The 19,145-nt window shown below is 40.9% G+C and overlaps 1 long non-coding RNA gene across 1 annotated transcript; it reads left to right on the forward strand.

The window, feature by feature from the left end:
- Positions 1 to 25: 25 nt before the first annotated feature.
- On the forward strand, positions 26 to 18,158 carry LOC111243238 (uncharacterized). Its single transcript, XR_002670388.2, has 3 exons — positions 26 to 530; positions 15,532 to 15,657; positions 17,935 to 18,158. It is a non-coding gene; the product is annotated as an uncharacterized LOC111243238 (long non-coding RNA).
- The last annotated feature ends 987 nt before the right edge of the window (positions 18,159 to 19,145 follow it).

Genomic DNA, 19,145 nt, shown 5'->3' on the forward strand with positions numbered 1-19,145 from the left:
CGCAATAATATCACCATTTGACACCAGCGCTTTTGCCTAGGACGGCTTGGACGTATGACAATTGAAGTAACTTGTAGTGACTATAAAATCTGACTCACTATGCAATCGGCCTCTAAATATTTGGGTTAATGGAGAACGTGAGTATTTAGAATCGTGTCCCTCTATGTTGTGGGAATTTGCAAAGACAGCCTGTAAAAAATTCGATCTTATGCTTTGTACCGAAAGATTTGATCGGCTTTTAAACCGTTTGCGGCCTAACACACTGCTTAACGTGAACGCAGTACCGATTATAAAAGGAAATTTGGCTTCTGCACATGGGGTGCCTCCTTGCACTGAAGTAGGCTACCCACAGCCAACAACTTGCTGTCGACTAGTCATATAGACATTGATATATATTTAGAAAGGCCAATGGTGTGGGCGTGCGCCTGTGCGCGTTTTGTGTATATGCGATTCAATGGCACGTGTGTGTGAACCGGATGAAAATCCCCTATGGAGCATGTAATCGTCCGATTGCAAGATATGGGCTAAAGGTATATATTCGCAAATAATAAATTTCGCATTGTTTTGAGAGCATATGTGAATTTCTACATATAAGGTGTCATTGCATTTCAGATCAATGCAGCAAGTTCGTTGACGTGACCTTTATAATGTTTAACATGAAATTTGTACTTTCTGATTACAAAATATTGATTGATATGCCCAAAATGTGAAGTGCTTATCTAATTAATAATATTTATGAAACATAAAACGAGGTCGAAGCCCGTCTGAAACATAATCCTGTTGCTAAGGGCACGCGACATGGTACAGCGGTGATCGCTACTTATATACCGCTAAAGCAAGCAATGCTACTTCGATCGTCATCATTGTCAGAGAGACCATTGGTTAAGTCATTAGCATAGAACTTAAACTGAGTCCCAGCTGGAAAAGCATCACTTATATTGAAAATGCTAATGAGTGGCATAGAGAAGGAAACTGGTACAATATGACAGAAGTCCATTCGAAAAGAAAACTTCTTCGAAAGGTGAAGGCATTACGAATTTGATATAGAGCTTTCGATTGGATCAATAAATAGTTCACTATCCTTTTTTAATCAACAGATTTCAATTTTAAGAAAAACTGAAATAAATGCAGTGCAGCGCTTAGGAGTGACTGCAGAATATTGTCTAAGACATGTTGCCGTTGATCTACATTTTGCGAACCTATATTGGTCCGTATCAAAATATGCTTTTTCGAACAAAGAAGCTATAGACCGCAGATCGTAGCCACCAAATTATCAAGGCTTGGCCTCATTTTTGTGAAGTAAAGTGGTGTGGCCTATGTAGCTAAAGAAAGTTTCAGAACTCTGAATATAATAAGTCAATTAGGTTCTTTAAATATATGAATAAATGCAACGTTTACAGCTGTATAAGCGCCAGCCGTCGACAACTTTTGTGTCAAAGTAAACATAACAAAGAAAGTGACGTAATTTCGCTTGTGCTTAACCAGTGTGGTTAACACTTGGTTTTGATAACGTGCGACGTGGCAAGGGTGTTTAAGGTTTAACCGTTAGGTCAATAAATCGGGAACTCCTCAGGAAAACTCACTGTAGATTGTTTAATGGTTTGGTGTATACCGTTGACGAATAAATGGTGACAAAGTAGTAGCTTCAAATGTGCGACGCCGACCCCAGTTTTAAATTATTAAACTAATACCAAACCGCCAACTACTGCCTAAGTTGAATTTGGAATTGAATTAAAGTCATTGACGTTGAAGACAAGCCATCAGCCCTCCCTACTTCATCAAGGGCAGTAGTTTCTGGATAATAGAGAGAATTGGTTAGGGAAAATTATGATGTCAACATATCCGGTCACAAGTTGCTTTAGACTACTAATAGGATTGAGAGCACGACACTGAACGGTCATCAACTGAACGGTTGAATCAAGGTCTTTACACTTGTGAACATATCTCCGTCTTCTGAGCCGACAGACGAACCTCGCTATTAGAGTAAATCGATTCGTTTTCTGTAAAAGTATTTTTTCATTCGGATTCATTCATACAACTTGTCTCCATCGAGGGAATCGAATAGCTCAATATGAGGTCTCCCGAGAACAAACGCCAAGACTTATATTTTGGCCGAAATTGTTTTTCATAAAACAAGCTTATTTTTTTTAGTCCAAGAACTCGATGCGTTAATCACGAGTGTAAATTGATTGTGAGATACACGTTTCGTAAAGAACACGTCGTAGCCATCGACTACAGAGTCCATCCAGTGTCAGGTCGCTGCACTGTTCGTTCCCGTCCATGTTTGGAACGTTTCAACCTTAAGTTGCCGCAGGATAGTTAAGGTATGACGGGCCGTTCTCACCAGGTGGCTGTCAGTAAAAGCGCGGCATTCATACACATCGCTGTAGTTATAAAGCGTTCGTTGAAAGTACGCTCGACCGTATATCGAGAATCAAGAAATCCATTTGATTAACAAATAACCAACTGATTTGGGTCACTTGGTCTTCTTCCCCTTTTAGCACACAAATTTCATCTGTAGGGCGCGCGGTCACTTTAGCAGTCCTTATATACAAGTATGTTTGTCGGGGAACCACTGTGATAAACCAACTTATAACTGAAACTATGGCTTCGACTGGCCCCTGCATCTGTCTGCTTGCTTTGGCTGTGTGTGAAGCTCAGTGAAGGTTGTGCTCTGCGGATGAAGTAATTTAGTCGTCACAAGTAGCCATTCTACTAACTTTTTTTTCCCTCTGATCACCTCTGGCGGTTCTGAAAAATGTCCTTTCCAGTGTAGCATCGTGTCAGGAGTCGACTGGTTTTAGTCTTTTTGAATCACTGGATTTTGGATAAATAGATCACAACCTCGAAACAAAAGAAATTTCGTTAATACATGGCCAATCGATGTTTGTTGTACGGACGTGTGCCGTTTTCACGACTTTTGTAGAACGCACGGCGGATCCATGTCATAACGTCCCAAGAGAAATCGAGACTCCACCTACTATACCTGCCTCCCCTGTGCGGGGTGATGCGCACCACACTCGCTTAATCCACTGTAGACAAAACCTAACGAGAATATAGGACGTAAAACTCAAAGTAAAAAATATATATGAATAACATTAGAATAGAAATGGAAAGTGTATTCTATAGGTTGTAGAAAACTCGCTATTTGTGTGGCGGAAACCGTCAATACATATGTACTTTATACAGTTTATAAGTAGATTCCTTTTTGCATTCATAAATAAAATGTAATGCCTTCAAGTTGATGTTTAAAGAGGATATGAGGATGTCCCAGACCTGTTAAGACCGCTACGGAGATGTCGTTGATTTCGACGTTGATTTTCTCCAGTGTCTCGTAAATGGCTCCATTAAAAATAAAGAGAACCTCACTCATCTGAAACTAAACATACTTGTTATAGCCGAACAATCCAATTATATCCATTAAAATAGCTGATGTTGATGCATTGAATCGCTAACGAATTTATAGAAAACAGTGATCTTCTTCATGTAAAATCATGATACAACTGGAAAGGCTAATAATGCACAAGCTAGGTCCGCGTTAAACAGAGTGAACTTGGGTTGCCTGCGTAGCAAGCCAGAAGTTTGGGCTCCGTGTAGATTTATTGAAACAAATTCAAGCACCGGATGAATTGGCCGCGGCCATTTTGTTTGTTCACGATTGCTCTCTGTACAGTCGACGTATCATCCATTGACATTCAATGGGAGTGCTCTCTCATTATCCAATTCATTAGAGGTTCAGCCAACCCTGTCATGTGCGATAACTACAGTATAGCAAGGATTTGAGAGCTTTCAGTTTTGACATAGCCGATTTAAGGTAGTTGCGAATCTGTAGTTGAATGAATTAAGCTTGCTTGCAGATTCTACACGTCGCTAGATGTGGACACAGTAGATGGATGTCTACTCTCCGGTATTGTTCATAACAGTACCGTATAATGACACGCCATTGCAGCTGGTCGTTGCTAAGCGCTGAACGAAGGCACAAAGTGACCTCGACATTCATTTATTAAGAATTTCTAGAAAACTGTTAAAATATACAAAATGCGATAGACTTCATTGGCGACCGAATCGTGCATTTTTAGAATTTAGAATAGCATACATAGGCAACTCAGCAACGTAATGATGTTCATTTTAAACGTAGTGTTTGCGACGATCTATTGAAAAATACGCTGCTCGTACTGTATTATGGGGGCAAAACGTCTATTTAGGTTACTAAAATGAGATGTCTAGTGAGAGAAATTTTAGGAAGTGTTTACAAGATCGAAGCTTTTAAAAATTAATTGAACAACGTTCTTATCAAAGATAGCAGCTGTACTCCTTTTCCTAGCCAAAACGAAACAGCTTTGCTTAAAGAAAGACAGGATATAACAGCTGTAAAAGAGGCTTACAATTCATTATTAATTATATGAAGGCTGTGACGGAAATTATATGAAATACTATAGAAACATGATGATACTTCTACTTGATATATTAACATTGACCCCATGAAGTTAAAGCCCGGCCCACATTTACGTGGCCGTACGGCACGACGAAAGTACAATTTGAGTTCTGCATCGGCTGTGTCTTTCCTGTGTCTGCTACCTCTGCCATTCGCAATGCTCCTAAAGAGGAAAGTAGAGGTTTCAGAGACAATATGCATAGACATATACGAGGCTTGAATAAAGGTAGTGTTTGAAATAAAATCGGTTCGTGAGATATCGTTGAAAATAGAATAACAGCTACACCGACTAAGAATTTACCCATCGGTAGACGAGACAGTGATCGTGACCTGGAATGAATACCCCCGATTTCGGAATCGTTAGAAGTGACGGGAAAAGTTTTTTTTTTTTTTTTCGAAACTGCCAGTTTCTCGAAGAGAAGGGGGATTAAAAAAAGAAGAAGGGACGAAACCCACCCGAGAGAGGTGAGAACAAAGGGAGCCAACGAGACGGGTAGGAAAAAGAAACGGCCATTAGCCACCAGTCAGCTTTGTAGTCAGCTGAACCAGTTAACTCCGACAGTGGACTCTAGCTGTGCGAAAAAACCTAAAATCAAGAACGCGAGTGGTTGATAAAAAGGCAGCAAAGAAACAGGCTGCCGCGAGGTCTGTCGTAAAGCCGTCAATCGTGCAGGCAGGTTACAGAGACGAGCTCACTGAAGGTTATTACACGAGTATCAGCGAGACAGAAAAATCAAAGTGCAAGAGAAGAACACTGTGGAGGGCAATGTCAGGAAAAAAACGGTATTATACAACCGACTTCTTATTGCTGTTCATTCTCTTGGACAAAAGAGCGAGTACGAAACAAGACACGCGCTTCGTGCCATGATAAGCACCGAGTCAAAGGAATGGTTGGGACAACGCTCCTGAGGCAAGCTACCGGACACAATCTTACATTGTTTAAGGTATGGTAGTCGCTGCTGCGTAGCTAGCGAGTCAGATTAACAAAGTCTAAATGGACGAGAGAAACGCTCGGTTCCGATTCGAGGGGGACACAAACACATGCAAGGAGGTAGAAAAGATGAAGTATTCGTTTGTATGGTTGGAGACACCGTTGTTGCTGTACGGTTGGGAAGAAGACCAATAGCAGAATGTAAAGAGGAAGAAGAATCATGTGATGAAGCAGACCGGCATTGCTAAGGAACGACGAGAAAATAATAGAGGAATCCATTGGAAAGGTGAAAGATAAAAAAAGAGAGATTACTTTCAATTCATATTTCAGACTCAAGCGAAAGTTGAGATATCCGTGTTTCCGTATAAACGGGAAAGAGGGGGGCTATGCAGGGCGTTCTCTGAAATCATATAAGTAGATGAATACAGAATACCATATCATCGACGCTGTTGCTATCTCGCCCCTCGGTATTTTCATCACCATAATTCCGATAATATATGAATGAAAATGATAAGGACAATTATCCTTAGTTTCTAAAGTCTATTAAACTGTTGAAACGTTCGGAGAAGCAAATGTTCGGTATTTTGGTAATCATAACTGGCTCACCAAAAACTGTTGATGATAGCTTGTTTGTCGCCAGGACGCGTATTTAGGCTCGACCCCATGGTGTCCTATTTTGACATCAGCCGGCTAATTTTATAGAACACGTTATACCTGCTGCTCTGATGGGCTGGGATAATATATACTGAGATCTATATAAAATAAGCTAGCTCAATTTGTCATTCCGATGTTGAAAATTTATATAAAATAATTTACCCGTGCGCTTTCGTCGGTACATGCTCAACCTTCTACCCGCTTTTCGTATCTTCTCTTTTGAATCCTTTCGTCTTGAATAAAGAACTGGTTTTGCTCAGGGAAGCAGGAGTCGCTAGCTCTAACTCCGCTATAAGGCCTGTAATATATAATTTAAGTAAAACCAAATTTATTTACTGTTTCTTGGGGCAAATGAATCACGTTTCGGGCACGGGCTTCAAAATGTTAACGCTTTCGAAGTGAATATTCTAAATAACGAGCACTTGATCCTTCAAAGCTGAAATGTCACATGTAACATAGTAGTAGTAGTAGTATAGTTGCAGTGTGTTTTTCTTCGTTTTTCTACGAACTTGCACGGGTTAGGCTGATGGATATATATAGAGTTTATTTTAGTAAATGGAGGAGTCATAGAATGCATATTCATTCCCTAACACAATCTGTACAATGCCGATTATATTATTGTTGAAAAGCAGAAACATCTTGCAATAGGCTACTTGCTTTTTAGGGCTGATTTGTTTATGTCTACAAAGGCTGACAAATAAGGAAGGTCTGACTTCTCGGGCTCACCCGAATCAATCAGACCAGTAATATTATGGACATGCTAAAGTGTGATAAATATTACTGCATCCGGATCGCTTTTCCATTGAAAAAAAAACAGTTCTTTGAATTCATATCAATTTTCCCTCACTCAAAGACAGTGGCGTACGATACCGTTAGCCGGCCAATTTCGAAACTGTGAGCTTCTAGGTAATGAAACTTATTATATCCGTAAATACTGGTCAGGCGGTCAGTTTATCTTTATACTGTTTTGCATATCTGCAAAGCGATTCCACAAATCGGTCATGCTCGACGGGCTAAGGGATTGAGAAGATTCACTGATACCATTAGAAAACGTGCAAGGAAAACGGAATTGGCTCGCCAAATCTAAAATTTCTTCTTCAGGAAATATTACTAGTTGTTTCTGAAGTAGGTGCCGGAGGGTATGCTCAACATGAGCAACGCACTACACTGAGTCGAGAGCTCCTGTAATATTTTGTGTTTTTTTTCGTTTGTTACTACCCTGTTAGACATGGACGGGCACGTAAGGCTTAGTAATCCATTCGGAATGGGACATCTGCAGTATAATTCGAATACGCACGACTGTAGGTATACTTGCTCAGACGCATGAGAATAAAACACCCATTTGTATCAGCTGTATTGGCATTTAGCGATAGGTCTTTAATAAAAGACTTGCAGTGCTTCAAGCATAATGGATCGTATGCTTTCATAGAAATTAGCATATGTGCTCAATATTTAAGTTATGTCTCTGCCTTTACCATTTACGTAAAACGCGCCAATGTTCAACGACTGATCTCCTGCAACAGGACTTTGATACTAATTATTCTTAGCATTATAGCTGTGGAGGACGCATTCGTATGCTTGTATGGAGCCTAGTCAAAACGAAGTGGCCTTACAAGAAGCATGTCTGAACATATTGAACAAGCCTATTTTTGCGGCGGCTAAAACTGACGTACTTTAGCTCTATTTTACTAAACATTTTGGAACTTCTTCAAAGAAAGGCACTTTGATGACGTATGTGTACGCAGCCCCCTCGTTCATTGTGCGGATGAGGTCACTTCTGTTTACCTTATGTATGTAACCGTTTTCCCTGTTTTCGTGACAACTAGTTCCTATTAAGAATTGTTCTAGTTCCTTGTGTCTGACGTATTACGAGCGAAATATTACAAAACAAAGTAGGCATTTATCACTAATCATTTTGGCTCTTCTATGGGATAATACCGATATAACCAAAGATTAACAAAACCTCAACGTTATGAGGGGATTTCATACAACGTCAAGCGGATCGTTATTTTTCTAACATTGTTAGGCTCTGACATGAACCTTTTAATTCGCATTTTTCCAGGGCAAGCAAGCCAAGGACCTTTTGCTAAGTCAGCTGTATATCTCTTTCTATGATATACCTGACCATGTAAATAGAGAGCTACTTTTCATCCTTACGCTCTCTTCTGATTTTGTTCTCAATCACGTTGGATGAATAAGACAGACACACGTACGTGCACGTAGATATACAGTACATAAGATCGGTAAGCGCTACGACATGGTGTGACTGGAATAACGGGCAGCATTATGCGTCAATGTTGCGAAAAAGTTGTTAGCTGGTTTCTTAGTTGGCAAGCATGGACGGATTATATTGTATCAGTAAGAGTGTGAAGACGAAAAGCGGAGCCGCGACAAATGGTATGATGGGCTAGGTGGTACGTCTGTACGTGCACCTCTGACTATGCACCTAATGAAGACATGAGTGTTCTAGCAACGAACTTGGGATTGATGAGGCACAGGGGATAATCAATCAATTATCCAGTGGAGCATCAGCAGCAGTTTCGATCAGACAACGTAGCCAGTTGGGCTAAATAGATGGTTAACAAGCATGTAGATTGAGTAAGTAGCATAATAGCATGGTAGACGTATATATATAGTCGTGCTCATGGTTTTAGTGGTGATGAAAGGCCGAAAAATGGACGAAGCTACGAGTTGTGCCCTTCCCGCTGGTCGCTGAGGTGATCTGTTTGCGTTAAATGTAGGCGAGACAGACAAGAGCGGCAATGGCAAGATTGGTCAAGAGATGTTTCTTCGCTAGCCAGTGGCAACAAAACGAGGCCAGAGAGAGTGAAGCAATTTGGTGATCTTTCTTGAAAAAAAATAGGTACCAGGAAGCACTAGATTTCAAAAGTTGAATAACCTCAAAGGGAAAACATGTTTTTATATAAAAAACAGATGTGCGTGCTGCTTTAGCTGGGATATTCTGTGACGTTTTTAAATAACCATGATCTTCAGGAAAAGAGAACCGAACTAAGACTTCCTTTTGTTGCACAATGTCAAAGAAAATGGAATTCCTAATTTTTTTTCAGAAAGTAGCACATTACGCAGTCTTCCCAAGTGATTTCTTCAGTGCAGGCCATATAAGTCTTTTTAGAGGTCATCTGTGGGCATCAAGGTTTTATATCTACTGTAAGAAGGTGATCTAGTTCGTTGGGCCTAGAAGCCAAAGCATGTGTATGCTCAATATGGTGTGCATCTAAGGTCAACAAAATATAATTGAGCATTTTTTACTTCGTGTTATAAAAATTATCCTAAAAAACGAGTTTTTGAAAGATAATGCACGGCAATTACGACGGTAGTTGCTAAATCGCTATAGTGCCTCGCCAAAAGTGCTTATCATGAGAAGGACCCTCATCCAGAAGAAAAATAGAAAATAGAGCTCGCAGATGGCCATAAAGTTAATTTATTTTTACATTTTAGGATAGTTTCGGAGCCTTCACGTTAGAGAGGCGCAATGGACAAAACAGCATGATAGGAAAAACATGACTTCTCTGGAACACATCGAGGTGCTCTAGAGCGCTTCGTCGCGAAGAACGTTTTCAATTAACACTGCAAGCAATGTCTACCAACGGGCGTCATCGGCAGACGGTTGGTACTCCGGCTTTTGTGGGTATTCTGTTATCGAATTTCGCTTGCTATCACCAATTTCTAGCCCCCGATAATGTCTCTCTCACCCCCTAGCATTTCCATGTAGTATCCCCTGCACCCAATGGCGGACCCCCGTGGTCCTTTTTGGACAATTCTAGTCTACGCTACCCTATAGCATGCTAAACTCTAACTCCGCTAGCAGTTCCAGAACAGTATGTTGTAGAAGGTACGCTTGTAGATTGAGTTGCCACCAACAGGCCCCAGTGGTTTCGTTGGGGCTCTCGAGGACCGTTGGCCTGCTAAACCCCATTTAGAAAGGGATTCCGCACAGAGCCTGAATTCAGGAAGGTACATAGCTAAAAATTTTAGAGTGTGCGTACATTTGGATGGGATCTTATTATATTTTGGCCTAGTTGGCTAACGTCAACGACACTCAGCTTGTTAGTTCCGTTTTTGTGGTGTAGTTCTTTATCTTCCTACCAGTGGAGAGCAAAAAACGGAAAATCTCTTTTTAAAAACAAGCTGGTTAGAAACAATCAAGCAAGAAATAACACATAGGATTTTATAGTCTGTGTTAAGACCCTACAATTCAATGTTTATGAGGTGCCTCGACAAGGCTAAAGGAAAATAATGATAAACATAATAAAAAGTAATAGTAAAATTTTGGCATTATACAATAGTTAGCTTTCGTAGTCGTCATGTCGTTTCGCACCGCTTACAGGTCAGCATATTGCGATTTATTGATGCTCACACACAGTTGCCATAAAAAAACTTTGCCGATTTTGGCTTCGCATTGAGCTGGTTCACAATCGACCATAGAATTTGGTTAGTAATACCCAATCAGAAAATATCTGCATTTATACATCGCAACCTTTTATATTATATTAAGTGATTACTATTTTTAAGACATAAACTACGTACCCGTTTATGAATAATTGACCTGTGACGTTACAGACGCTCTGGTATCATAGTTATATAGGTATCATAGGTATAGTTAAAAAATCACTGAGTTTGTTTGCTTCGCTACTAGACACTCCCGTTTCCCAGTTTTTGCATTTCGTCGTTTGCGTTAGACATCGTCGCAGCGTGTAATCGTTATTGCTCGGGATCGTTGCGGCTCGGGAGCGATGATGACGATAGCTGCCCATAAAAGGGATTCGCGAAGGTGGTTACAGCAGTTGATGCACAACTACATACAATTCTAGGCCTTTTACGCAGGGGCAGGCGCTAGGCGCACGAATCCCCGTGACGTCACTACTCCAGCTCCTGAATCGCGTCTTCCCGCCTAAACAGTTTGTGTCAGTAGGCACCCAGTAACTAACCAACCAACTACTCCTTGGCGTAACGTCATGATGGCCTCTTTTGTCGTAATTGACCTTCCGGACAGGCTTCCCAAGCACTCGACTGTCTTTTCTGAGAGATCTGGAACGAATGAAAACGTGGCCACCCATTCTTTAATGGCCGTCAGGATTGGCGGTCCGGCGTAGGGCGGGTGTCCTGCTTATGACACCGTGTCAGCAGGGGCTCTCGTTTTCACGGATTCAGCGGCCTGCAGGTCTCGAGCTAGATGGCCATCTTTCGACGCAATGGCCTTCGGCATTGCGGCTAACCACAGAAACTTTTGCCGCCTTGCAAGCTGACCAATGGAGGACAACGGCGCTGGCAGCGGCAGTTCGCCTTTTGAAGAACTCAGAACAGAGCACGATAGGCGTGCTACCCATACATAGGCTTTTACTTGCATGGCTCATCACCAGTCGTGGTTGCATGTTGACAAATAATCTTCAAGCACACTTTAGCTTCTAAATAGATCATCAGTGACGAGATATTCCTAATGGAGAGCTTCCTTTGAGAGTACGTGACGAGCCATGTGTCTCTGGTTGCTAATCTTTATAGTAATAAAAATTCGATAATATATTTTACTAGCGTATGTGCTGCCGCTGAGTTTTCCACAACTAGTAGTCGCAGGCTGCTGCATGATTTCGCAATAGTGGTGCATCTAGATTACGGGTAAGACGTGTCTGTTCCTGCTGGGTGCTACGACAGTGACATAACATCTAGATCGTCCGGGTAAATGTAAATAAATGACATTCATCAGAGGAGTTAGTCTTTTTTTTTGCTGCCTCTGTCATTCGGCTGCTGTCATTGATGATAACTTCACTCGAGTTTTGTGAAGGTCAGAACGATCCGGCACGTTAGAGGACTGTATATTCTACAAGCTTCATACCGAGCATAAACATCCGTGTGTCTCACAGCCCATGCCAGGTACCCCGTAGGTGATCCGCTGGAATGCTGGGACTTCCTGTATAAACAAAGCTTTACTATATACTGCAATAAGGTTGCCATGTTCTCTATATACTTTTAGCTCGAGGGGTAGAAGCAATTTTTGTCACTCACTACGGGGAAATCGGTAGAAAGGAAGTTGACATTGATAAGGATCAAGTAACATTAGTGTTATTTCAACTATTATATTTGCTATATATAATCGAGGCTTTTTTTTTGTTGTCAGACCAACAATAAAATGCATAATAACCTAATATTAATTGTTTATTATCGTTAATAAAAACTATAATGTTTTTACTATTTTTTGCTACAGTTTTGAACTTACTCATGAATATGAATATATATTATCTTATGGTATGTGTCTAAGCACATACGCTAGACGAATTAACTGTCATCTTTAGTTTACGGTTATTAAACGAGTCTGTTTTTATGAGCGTTTCTTTCTCCTATGTGATTCTTTAATTTTCCTATAGCGTCGTTCCGATAAAAAAAAATCCGCTATATCTCTATCCCTCGAATGTTTCGTGCAGTTAATGAAAGTCTGTATTCAGACCCACGATAAGGTCATCTCAGTAAGGCTAGGATAGGATATATATAGTTTCACCGCAAATTTAGAAAAAGAATTTAAAGACCAACACATACGCCTTGCGAACATGGTTTCTTCCTGCGTGCCTAGCTACCTATGCGACAGCTTGTTTAGCCGGTTCGTACATTGCATACGTTAGACTTTCTAGTGCCTTGAGATAGTGGATTAATCTTCATGCTTATACGACAGAAGTAGTAAAGTGACGCTAGAGTGGGGTACATTTCCAATGTACTTCGACACGGCGATGATGACGACAACGACGACGGAAGAAGTAGGACAGAAAGAAAAAAAGAGCAAGTAATCCACGCTCGTCGCTTAGCGGTACCTGCGGGTGCGCCTGACGCAACGCGCACAGCGTTCGGATTAATGCAATAATGTCATTTTTCATCAGGATAAGGCAAGCATTCAAGGCAAATCGACGCGAAAAACAAAATCTGCTAATATCGCTGCCGAAAGATATAACGTATGTACTCCTCGAAACTTCGGCTTTCAAGCTCCCAGCTTTGCGTCGTTTAGGATCGCCATTGCTACTTGCAATCCCGCCTGGCAAACAGTCGGATTGTTGCAGAACGCACTAAAAGTATTTGGCGTCACCCACCCGACGTCTTTCGCATCTAACCCTAGCCTGGCAGTCTCCTTAGGACGGGGCCATCGCAGGTTAGTCATATTGTCGCCTGCAGGACAACCGAATGATAAAAGATCGCAATGTATAGTACTACTTCCACACACATCGTATGTATCGTCGGTTTCTAACTCTGACACAAACGAACACTGTAATACGTTCTACAGTGAATCGATTGGAAAATATCTTCTTCTCCCTATTTATATAACTTTGAAAAAATTTGATCTATATGTAATGAATCATTCCGCTCTCATTTTGTAGAAGTCAATAAATAAAGGTAGAGTTGGAAAATGTTCTGAGTTCGTATGGGATATCTACGGAATTTCCAGGAAATGTATGCACTATTAAATGAGCTATTACTTTCTGCTTTTTTTTTTTGGAGTGTAATCAATTGTAAATAATGAATGGGCCACGATCAGATTTTAAATAAGCAACATTTATTTTATAATGTTATTTGAAGACTTTAGTGAGGATGGTAACTTTTATTTCCAATGCGAGAGGCCATTTGCACTCAGTCAGTGTGATGTAAGGGTATACCTTAACTAAAATCTTCGAAACAAATGAATCGGACAAGCAGGCCCAATAGAACGCACTGCCCGTTCCCCGAGCCTGACGTCGATGGACTCTTCCTCTAGCGATATCTAAAAAATAATATCTACGCTAAAAAACTGACGACACTGGACGATATAGTAGCTGCAATTAAGTAATAAGGCGCCAATGGTTGTTACAGCTTCTGAATTAGACCCCACCGTGTGTTGCAGTGTATTGACCTGAATAGCAATAACATCGAGCACCTGTGGTTGGAAGAAAAAAAAAGTTATACTTTTTATGAAAACCTTTTTCGCGATTTAATCTAATATAAATAAAGACAGAAATCATAATCGTTCAAGCTACATCCCTGCATCTAAGCTTTTATACGACTTGCCATTTACTTTGTTGTGCTACAGCCTAACTTTAGTTTAGAATAGTTTTTTTTTCTAATAGTTAATATTATGGAATAGGGTCTAAAAAACATATCGCAACAAAAATTATCGCCATATTGCTACGAAGGAAGCAGACAGGATTGATTTGCTACGCTATTAAAGCATAGGCCATGTTCATTTTAGTACCGATTCATAAATAGTCAGTATTGGATATACAATGAAACTAATATCATCAGTTTGCTGCCCCTAGGATGGTAAAAACAGCTTTCATCTTTCGGGTAGCGTCAAAAAAAATACAAGTCTTAGTATTAGAATAAATTTGCTAACACTATTGTTTATATAATATTGCATAAGATCATATGTTTTGATTCAATTAGAGGTTTAATGCCCTTTCCATATGTTCGTGTTAGTTCTCATAGACAAGCTCTCATAACACATGCCATTGACTGAAGGCTGACAAACATCGGGGCTAATGCGTTGTTAGCTAGAAGCTAGGGGGCGCATCTGCGGAGACGATGACTATTGCGTTGTGCGTGATGTGTGTTATAGCATAACACACATTACGGAGATAAGCCATAGATTTCCCAGCTGCCCAAAATCCCTTCTGTTGAGAGTGGACATGGTCGAGCCAATTTATAGTTTGCCTGGTCACTCAATGTCCGTCGTGTGGCTGGTTCCCAGTCCGTCACTGCCCTGTATTATGACGAAACAGCCTGGCAGCGTCTGCTGTCAGAGTGCCGGCGGTTGGGCGCTATTCGTCGACCTCCTCGACAACCCTGGAATAGCCTAGTCCAGAGTGAAACCAGGAACAATTGGAAGTGGACGCCAAGTGGCCAGAATGCGGCGGAGAGAGTAGAGAAAGACACAGTCAAGCAGAGGAGGCAACGACGCTAGCAGGCCCTTAGGGGAAGGCTGAAAAAAAGGATTACGGGGAGCGCAAGCTGCTGGCGCAGACGGATCGGACCGGAGAGAGAGATAGAACGGGAAAGACAGAACTAAATGCGATGCAGTGTTTATCTGCGATAAACGCAGGCCACCTATGTACATTGGGGTCATCCCTAGACGGTGTCCGAATGGCACGCCGCGCAGCGGTGATGCCGTCGTGGTACGTTGGCTGTAGCACTCTTGAAAAGGACGGGGATGCAGATAAATGGCCGAAACATGGACCTCATCGCTCCTGGGAAGCAAGCCGTCTCAAGAGGAATCTCCCATTTATGCTCAATCGCTGCTGGATCACAAACCTTATCCTGGCAGAAGCAACGCAGGAGACCATCTGAAAGCATTTGCTTCACACGCAGAGTTCCAGTCGTAGACATTATTCTGCTGCCATTGTGTCGCTCTTATCGTCGTTGAATAAAGAGTTAGCATTTGCGAAAATGCTCGAATTAAAGCATAAGGCGAGTGTGTAACTGCGTAATTTTCTTTTGACTTAATCGAACAATAGCCTCAAAATAAAAGGATCGCATTTGTAAGTTTTGTTTTTCAGAGACAACCCCCGACTAGCTATAAGCGTATCGATAGAACTAGCTACGGAGTATGACAAAGCTGCTATGACGAAGCACGCTCAATCATGCCAACTATACGTTTTATGATAAAAAGGTACCAATCTTAATTACGGGCGTTTTTGAAGTTATTTTTAAGCTTAGAGAGATGCTAAATCATTGTGATACAAGAATAAATAATTCAATGCTAGATTTAGTTACAAATGATAAATATAGGAAGCCCAGTAGTGTGCAAAATTCTACACAATCGACCTGCTGTTGATTTAATTGCATTTGTCTTTTTGGCGTTTTTTAGTATCATAAGTAAAACAACTATATTTCTCTTCATGATAATTCCATATAGGCCTTTGACATACGTCTAACCAGCAACTGAAACTAATTTGATTTAAAATGATGGCTTTATTATGCATTCTTCCCCGATGAGCTCTCTCTATGACCCTCAATTTGAATATTGTCAAAGAGAGCTTATAGCTATACATTAATGACTATGCAGCCAGCCGTCTTTGTTGAAAAGAACGTTAACAGAGGATGGCATCGTTGACGGCTGATATTATTCGTATGAAACGTACTGACAAAACACACAGACGAAAAGGCTTCAAAAAATAAGCGTAAGGACTAGGCTGGATTGGTTATGCGGTGGTGAAAATGACCCCGATTGATAGCTTCGTGATCCAGTTATTACCACGCGTCGATCAGCAACGTACTACTTATTCTTTGGTAGGTGCCCATTTCTCGGAACTGAGCCACCATCTTTTATGGGGTTAGTAAAACCCAATCCGCGCTCTCACAGAATGATCATTTTAATATAGCGATGTCATTGCCGAGCTATGTGATCGAGCAACGTCCTATAGAACGCATTGTTGCCAGACTATGGAGTGACATTGTCCAAGTGCGGTATATCGTACAGGAGTTTTCTTTATAAATACTTTACGATAGCGTTCCCGGCCCATATCGTCTCAAGGCAAAAGTAAACTATGACCAGGGCGCTGTTTTATGGCTATTGGGCGTCATTCTACTATTCAAAACAATATCTGACTCGCTGGATTTTGTTCTATTGATCTAAACTTAAATCATAATAGTGTTGCACTTTCCATAGTATAATTAAATAAGCGGGAAAACTTCTTACGTGAAAATGTGATCTGGCTGTCCTAAACGAGAAACAATAATATGATGCGCCAGGTTGAAAGAGGGTCTCTTGAGCTACGAAAAACCCAACAATTTAAGGTGAGACACATTGAAGTGCCATAAATCTAACTAGGTCAACGCATAGTAATGCAAATTCTACAAGCTCCTTATTCAGAACGTTTTCACGATTGGCTAAATTTGTTGTTTTTTTTGGCTGAGATTCTTTAAAGCGGAAAATCACCCATCGAAATCTTGATACTTCACCGTATTGAAGTCATTGCGCACATGAAAAAGCGAGTACGAAGTATCCTAATATTTTTTGGATGGATTCTTCGAAACGGTTATCACGGTGCGACTCTTAAGAAACCTTCAACTCGTTGAAGTCTATGGTTACGCTATTCAATGGAACAGTGCATCGCACAAAAAGAACCTATCTTTTATGTTTAGTTGGAACGCTACTATTCGTTCGGATATCGCTAAGCAAATTATACGGTTATTATATCTTTATATATGGCCATGATGTAGCTCACTTTTTGACGGAAGGACGACCGGACGAGTGAATGGAAGTAATTCGAAAACCAACCGCACTGGTGGGTTTTTATTAAGGTCTGGCTAGCAAAGCCGAAAAGCGGGAGTTTAGTTCGTTGTGTTTGTGGCTCGAGTGAAAACCATAGGCCCTAGGGACGGATACAGCTCATCGATAGGATACGAGGAAACGTAGCTTGGCCTAAAAATGCATGTACGATGCTGAGTTCCCGACGCTATATAACCTTAATAGTAAGAACAATGTCGTTCAGTGCCCTGTACGATCGATATCTGCGCTCAACAAAGAGATTGTGTTTTGACATGATCAGTTATGCGACCACACACGCGTCTCAGACAGTAACTTATCTAGAGACTAATACTGAAACACTGGTTAACTGCTTAGTTATACAAATTCGAATTCATTTAATTGTTAAAACTGAAGGCACCTAAAAAAGCGCGCCTCATACTCATTTTAACAAATTTTCTTACCTTTATCTAGATTTAGGTTCGTACGATCTTGTGTCTGCTATTTACTATAAACTGAAAAGCTGTATGCATAAGTGTATATAGGATTCAGCCCGTTCGTTTACAATCTTTGCGGCGGTCTGTAGAACAGATAGTTCAGACGTCACTACATTCCTCCGGAAGAACTTTTTTGCTGCTATATCTGTTCAGAAATTTTCAACATGAGTTAGCTGGCTCTTTTTGATTCTTTTTTCAACAGGAATATATCTACCGCTGACAAAAACGTCGGTCCATGTTTCCCTGCTACATTAAGGATACTTTCATTTTGGCTCAAACCATAGCGGACGGCTGACTTTGTTGAAAGAGAAACTGAACTGGAAGTGGATCGAAGAGATGTACGCTCACGGCGATTTGTGCTATTCAAAATAGGAAGAAGTTTCAAACAATGCATATACTAATAAAAGTTGATTAATCCAGATACCAGTTCAGTTGTAATTTATATATGGCCGTTCGTTTGTCTGTATAACGATATATGAAGAATCATCGGCTTTTAATTGAATTGATAACTAAACTTATTCCACTGCTTGGGGGCTAGGAGAGCTACTACCTCCATATGATACTATTCACCTTGGTAAAAAGTGCAATGTAAACACGAAGAACAAAGATTTGGAGAAGATTAGAAATAACCAAGACTTCTTCTTGGCTAGGTAGAACCGAAGGTCAAAGTGTTGCAAGCTTAAGTGTGCTGAGTCCCCAGGCAACAATGAAATCCAATACAATAGCTGCTTAGCACCTGTAGTCAAAGGTAGCCGTTTAGTGACTCTGCAGAAAGAACAGAGTGGACCAATGTGAGTAAGTTAACTGTTTCCCATTCTTCCTCCATTCTTTCCGTGTCTGAAGTGCTCCCATATCTAGCATAGTGCAGTGATCTGGGATCATAACTATACCGCGTTAACGAAAAGCGCCGATATTTGGTAGGTCAGCGGTCCGTAGCGTCGTATCTAGTGCATAACGTACACTTCAATGGCACAAGTGTGCTGGCAAAACAACTACGCCATGGCATAATCTTGTAATCATTGTCAAATGATAGCATTCATTCACTTGCATTCAACATACATACTTCAAATTCAGATTGACAACCTAATCGATATACACGCTTACAGTTGCAACAAGGAAAACAGATCATTGTACACAATCTAACGGGTTTCAGTGAAAAATAGGCAGCGTACGGGGGCAAAGAACGTCTCGGAAAAAATTCGCGTAACAGCGAAGCTATAAAGAAGTAATCTACGGTACATGAAAACCAACATTAAGAAGGCTTTCGTCTATGCAAACCCTATAGGCTTCTCTGACAGCGGTATACCGCTCAAGCAGGTTGGAAAGACGGCCAGCCATTGATAGTCCTGACCGTGGTTTTTAAAGAAAATCGTGATGGAGTTTCACTGGCGGGGATTGCTGGTGGGCTTTTTT

The sequence above is a fragment of the Varroa destructor genome, unplaced genomic scaffold (genome assembly GCF_002443255.2).
Source record: "Varroa destructor unplaced genomic scaffold, Vdes_3.0 BEIS01000001.1, whole genome shotgun sequence".
NCBI classification, from domain to species: domain Eukaryota; kingdom Metazoa; phylum Arthropoda; class Arachnida; order Mesostigmata; family Varroidae; genus Varroa; species Varroa destructor.